This window comes from Saccostrea cucullata, unplaced genomic scaffold, assembly GCF_032062105.1.
Source record: "Saccostrea cucullata isolate Sc308-1 unplaced genomic scaffold, CSIRO_AGI_Scuc_v1 ctg57, whole genome shotgun sequence".
Lineage (NCBI taxonomy): Eukaryota > Metazoa > Mollusca > Bivalvia > Ostreida > Ostreidae > Saccostrea > Saccostrea cuccullata.
In genome coordinates, this window is record NW_026938498.1 from 697848 (window position 1) to 704897 (window position 7050).

Here is a 7050-nt window from a genome sequence, read left to right on the forward strand (position 1 = left end):
TATTTGACCTAGCTAAAGTTATAAAGCATCATTAAAGGAATTTATTTTTTAAATTTGATAAATCTGTAGGCACCTCTCATTTAGTAGATCTTGACCTTAACAGATGTGTTTCTCGTTACAATTTGGTGCCGTGGCTACACCGTCAATTAAGTTTAGCAAAGAAATGGAACTACGTAAACTAAAAGTATGACGTACTAATCTATTCTAAGAATAGATGAACGGAACCCCCATTTTACGTGACGTCATATATGACGATTATGTAATGGATGCACATGACTGTCAAAACTTGTTACTTTCAATTTACCGAGATATAGAGAAAGAAAATGCATGTTTATTTTTTTATTTTTTACGGCCGCCATTTTGCGTACTGTATTATGGCCAGGTACTGTACGTAAACTAAAAGCCACCAGGGCAGCGAACAGAAGTGCTCGCTACACGACAAGAGGCACAGGGGCATTATATATAGGTCACCTGAGTATCATTCAATTGAAATTTGGTTCTTGTTTTAATCCAAAAGCCATGAAATTCACAATTTTGAAAGAGGCACCATTGCTTATTATAATTATACACTTAGCATGCTTACTTTGGTTACTTAATACCCAGAGGTAGATCAGAGTAACAAAGAGAAAAATGCCACTTTATAACCACCAGTTGTGCCCCCACCTCACAGGAACCACTGACCCTGCGGCCACATATTTCGAAATTTTATCATTAATTTTATTTCATCATACATGGTTGGTTAATACCAAAGAGCAGATTTCAAATCATTAATTTATTTACAAACAAAGTACCCTACCCCCTCTACCCCTGACCCGGGAGCCCTAAAATTAACCATTTTGAAAGAGAAACCTTTCTTTGTCATAAATATGTAATTAGATCATTGGCATATTAACCAGGAGCAAATATAATCATTAGAGCCCCGCCCTAACACCAGAACCCCTGACCCAGGGGCCCTGAAATTCACAAATTGGGAAGAGGCAGCCTTATTCAACATAACTATTGCTTGATAAGTTTATTTAATGCCCAGGAGCAGAGAAGAAGATTTTTGAAGAATTATATGTATTTTCACTATATAACCAATAGAGCCCCGCCATAACACCAGAACCCCTGACCCAGGGGCCATGATATTCAAAATTTTGGAAGAGATATTCTTGCTCATCATAACTTTGTACTTGGTTAGTTTATTTAATACACAGGAGCAGAGAAGAAGATTTTTGAACAATTTATGCAGTTTCACTATATAACAAATAGAGCCCCGCCCTAACACTAGAACCCTGACACAGGGGCAATGAATTTCACAATTTGGTAGAGGCAGCCTTATTCAGCTGCCTATGTACTTCATTAGTTTATTTAATACCCAGGAGCAAAGAAGATTTTCAAAGAATTTATGCATTTTCACTATATCATCTTTTTAGCCCCGCACTAGAACCCCTGACCCAGGGAAAAAATTTCTCAACAGGGGCGGGGGGTTGGGGGGTTCAACTTCAAGGTGAGTGGTGGAGTCGTAGAATAACCGACCTTGAAGGAATTCTACAATCGAAAACAACCCTGGCTATTTGTTGTAAAATACTGACCCTCCGGTCAATTCCACAGTGGTCACTGTTCGGCGTTACCCTTGCAAAATAGGTACTTTTCAAACACTGAAACATATCAGTATCTTAATAGCGAGCGCAGCGAAGGGGCGTAGACTAACGTGCAAGAAAAGAGGAAATTCCGAATTAAATTTGTACTTACGTCAGGCAAATTTTCCTGTGCAACATTCCCAGAATTCCTTCGCTACCAGAGTTCAATGCAAAATTGTTTGAAGATAAACAAGAGACGAGATTAACTGCATATTGTTTAACGTTCCTCTCTAGAATTTTTTACTCATATGGAGAAGCCACCACTTGCAGGTGGAGAGCTGCAAATTTTGTACTATATACTCGGCACTGAGCAGGGAGGGATCTTTTTCGTGCCAGCACCTACTGCAACATGGGACCTGGGTCAATACGGTCTCATCCGAAACGCACCGTGGGATTCGAACCCGCGACGTAAAGATCATCTCATTACTTTTCGACTCTAGAGCAGAAGCTCTACCCACTACGCCACGCGGGCGACTACAAGAGACGAGAATAGTTGCTCTTTACCAACTTTTTACTTTATTTATGTGCACATAAAAGTAAAAGCAACAAAAAATCCTGGGGTTATGAGATTCACAATTTTGGAAGGACAGCTTTATTCAACATAACTATGTATTTAGTATTTATTTAACGCTCAGGAGTAGAGAAAATTTTCAAAGAAGTAATGCATTTTCACTATAATATTCTATTTAGCCCCGCCCTAGCACTAGAACCCCTGACCCAAGAGCCATAACTTTCACAATTTTGGTAAGAGGACTCAATGCTAATTGCAGTCCGTTCAAATAGGTTTACTCAGGTGACTTAAAAAACTTGAGTGAGCTGCAGGAATTCGCCTCTGGCTAATCAAAATGACAAAATTTTCAGTCCTTTCATTAGAACTTAATGTCCAAAAATGGATAGTCTGTGATCATTGTCACCTACATATTAATTTGCCACACCCCGTGGATCCAGATTCTCTGTCTCTTCTCAATATACGTGAAAGATTTTCGGGTTATTAAGCTAAGTCTAACTTGGGTCATGGTTGACGGCAGACACGATTTGATGCGGCATAGTGAACATTCTTTCGTTTGTGCCATTTGTTGCTGGTATTACAGTGGGGAAATTAATTACAACTGAAATTTCGCTTTATAGTAATATGCCTTCTAATCTGTTTGATTGATTGGTTCGAATCCCACTGTGGGACGTGGAGACCAGTCCTTCAGACGGTCTGTCTAAACCGAGGTCCCGTGTCGCAGTAAGTGCTGGCACGAAAAACATCCCTCGGATCACTGTTCCATGGCCCCGAGTGTCGAGTCTAGGACAAAAGAAAAGATAGGGTAATGGCCAAAACTGGTCACTTGTGATATAAAAATCAGAACACTGGTAAAATTGTGATAGTTTGTAGTTAAGAAGTTAAAATGATGCTTACTTTGAAACAAGGACTACTTTAAATTCAAAACTTACATGGAAGCCACTAGAGGGTGCAGAAGTAGGACATTTTCCAGAATTTCCTCAATTCAGGTGGAATTTCATCATATTTGAGATACTTTTCTCTTCGGAAAACAGAGCACAAGCTTGCCTATCTGAGATTTTTACACATAACTGCATCTGATACTAGTGTATAAAATATATAAATTTGGTACAAAATGTGCTGTAAAATCGTTGAAAATTTGCATTAAAATGGGAAAATTCGAAAATTGACCTATTTCCTCACCTCTCTGTGACCTCTGTATATTCTTAGAGTCAATCTTCATTTTGTGACAGGGATGACAGCAGCTTTTTATGGATAAACTGTTGGATCATTCTGAAAGACACCCAAAATCGGGGGCCAAATAAGGTTCTTACCCTATCTTGTCCTTTGTAGCTCTCCATCGAAAAGTGGTGGCGTCTCAATATGAGTAAAAAATTCTTGAGAGGGACGTTAAACAACATACAATCAATCTTAGAGATTCTACAGTTTTTGTTTGTCTAATGGGTTTGCTAAGAGTATCGCTAGGGTCGTGATCGCATGGATCACTTTGTTATTTCACTCGTTACGTCAAGGGCATCTCGCATAATTGTAGATGCTTGAACAGCATCAGAACACTTCAAGTTAAGAACATTACCAAACAGTGCGAATTAAGAACTTTTATAATTCCACTCTTTGACCCTGCCATTGAGGCAGCCATAACATAACGTGTACTCCGTAAGTTATTAAAAGGAATATTGAACCTGGTCAAAATAGAAGTGATTGTAGAAAAGATCGTATCAGCTTTAATGTCGTCTTCTTCATAAAAGCCAACAAAAATTTGCTGTGGCACAAATTGGTTATCGATGTATCGGAGGCAAATAACGAGCTGTTCTCTATTAGAAATGCTAATACTCTCCTCAGCCATTATGGATAGAAATTTGACATTCTTTAAATCTCTCATATTTCTCAGAACATGATTCGCCATGACTTTAGGTGTGTCCATTTGAAATTGTACTGAACTGTGTTTATTTAGTTTTTTCTCTGAATCCATGTCTGCAAAACAGGATCACTCTGTCTACAGTTTAACCAACTCGTGAAAATTAGAACTCTCATGTTTCCCCCTGATAGGAATATTTTTTACTAGATATCTTCAACTCCCACGTATTTTCAGGAAACAATCTCTGTTGTCTTTTTTCTGTTGCGAGTGTTGTTTACTGAGAGATTCGCCAACATCCTTCAATACCTTTGGATTTATTGATAGTATATTGTTTCACGGCCCTCTCGAAAATTTTTCACTCGTATGGAGACGCCACCACTTGCCGGTGGAGAGCTGCAAATTTTATCCTGTACTCGGCACGTAGGGCCATTGAGCAGGGAAAGATCTTTTTCGTGCCAGCACCTTCTGTGACACGGGACATCGGTTTATACGGTCTAATCCGAAGGATCGGCCTCCACGTCTCACAGTGGGATTCGAACCCGCGACGTAAGGACAGGACTCTTACTGTGCGATTCTGAAGCAGACGTCCTACCAATTGAGCCACGCGGATCTCTCAACTGCTTCTCTGTGACACTTGCTGTCGGCATGCTTCTCTAAGCGCATTGTAGCTTTCTTCCAATTACGGAATCCCAATGACAAAAATGACTTCTCTTTATGATTGAAGAACATATAAATACACCAACCACCCTTGTAAGCTTGTCACAGCAAAACAACAAAATGCTGCATCTAATGACACATCTTAGTGAAGCCATTTCCATTTCTTGTACCAAGATCCCTGAAAAGATCCCCCCTAAACTTGATAAGAGAAATTTGAATTTAGTGAGTTAAAAAGATTTTTATATCAGGTGTAGGCCATCTGACAGAATGTTCCGAAGTTTTCTTTCCTGTTCTTGTCAAGTTTTCGCTTTTTTAAGCATTACTTGGACTATCTTCAAGCTCAAGTCCTCCCTCTTTTCATATCTCCATCAACCATTGTAATCGCCAGCGTGGCGCAGTGGGTAGAGCGTCTGCTCTAGAGTAGCGAAGTAGGGAGTAAATCCTTACGTCGCGGGTTCGAATCCCACTACTGGACGTGGAGGCCGGTCTTTCGGATGAGACTGTACAAAGCGAGGTCTGTCGCAGTAGGTGCTGGCACGAAAAAGGTCCCTCCCTGCTCAGTGGCACTGAGTCCCGAGTATAGGACAAAATTTGCAGCTCTCCACCGGCAAAGGGTGGTGTCTCCATACGAGAGGGACGTTAAACAATGTACAATCAATCAATCAACCATTTTAAATGTTATTTATAGAAGGATTTTTCGTGCCTAAACCGAGACTCCGCTTCATAACCGCTTTCCAAATCAGAGCCACTAGAGTCTCTTGAATCCTGAGTGAGAACAGCCGACACAAAGAACATCAAACATATTTCAGTTGAAGACGCATCGTAGTCCTTGACTCGCTTTATTAGCTGATTATGGCAGTCTCTTTTGATATCAGCATTTATTGTTTCTGGAAAAATGCTTCGGATGGAGCTACAAATTGCATTGCAAATACTATAGCATAAATGTGCAGCAATGTGGAATACTCGCCTAAGGGTAAGACTTTACTCTGCCGGTTCCGAGAAAAACGCGCCAACATACACATGATACATGCCGCCGAAGAACTTTATTTGAACTGGTTCATAATGAGAAATGATATTTGAACGCAGATATTTTAGGCAAAATGTCGGAAAGTGCATTCTTGATGCCGGATGGAGTATTTTAATGAGCATTCATTTTGAAATAAATGCAGGGTAACTGGTAATGAGACAAAATCTCTGCAGAATGAAAGACTTAAACCTGCAAAGAGTTACAGTGAGTAGAGTTTAAGACAAAAGTTATTCTCAAATCAAATATGGCCTAGTGTGAACGACCACTTTGACAGGACAAATGACGTATACGCAGGACAAATGACGTAGGCGTGTGCATTGTAGAATATAGAATGCCTCTGCTAAGGTGATTTTTTTCCGGATTAAACAATGATGCGAATATTAGATATCCTAGACGATAATTGATTCAGAGAATTGAGCTTCTCTCAGCCAAAAAAAGGGGGGAGCTAAGCCCCAATTTTCAATTCCTATATTCTTATGTCTAAACCCCGCCCCCGTTACGACACCCATGCGTTTACTTTTTTAAAAAAACTCATGCTGAAAAGTAACAAAAAATATTTTCATCTTCTCTTGCTCTGGAACGTATATCATTAAATTTTGCACAAGACCAGCGGCAGGTCAAGAAAACACAACCATTAACATAATTTTTAGTATTCCGCAATGTTTAGGTGACATCATGATCGGTTTTTCAAGTAGAACATTCTTGTTTACGCATGCGCATTCCGTTATTTACATCCTGACAGTATAATGCCCTGATTGACCTGATTACATATATACAACAGGTTGCATCAAAATTACTTTATTTTGGCGAGTATTGTAGATATTTTAGTTGTCAAAATTTTAAAGATGATTATATTTTTTCTGCCGTGGGCTATTAATTGGCACATGTCATTAAGTTAGATGATTGAAAACAGCTGTAGAATGTCATCGTATTCTGGATTTTTCTATGTCTGTATATTGCGATATTTCTTGCTGGGCGAAAACGTAGGGTGGTTGTAACACTAATTTTAAATTACGAAGCATGCATATTGAAATTAACTGATTTATTTTCTCTACACAAGCCCCTTTGGTCTTATGCTTCAGTGAAATACTGAATCAGCTGTGAAAGACAGTCAAAATCATTAATAACGGTTGTAGATTTTCAAACCATGCATGCAAGTGCATGGGGTCACGGGCTTTGTACGTTAATGTAAATATTAAGTAATTGCATATATGAAAAGAACTCTTTTATACATGCTCACACTCAATATTTACATTAACTCCAGGTGCCCATGAGTGGACCCATACTGGATTAAATTTCTGCATCAGGATTGTAGTGGCTAGAGCTACAATGTACATACAGTAAACTGTGGATAATCAATGATTAAATGTACCTAATTAGT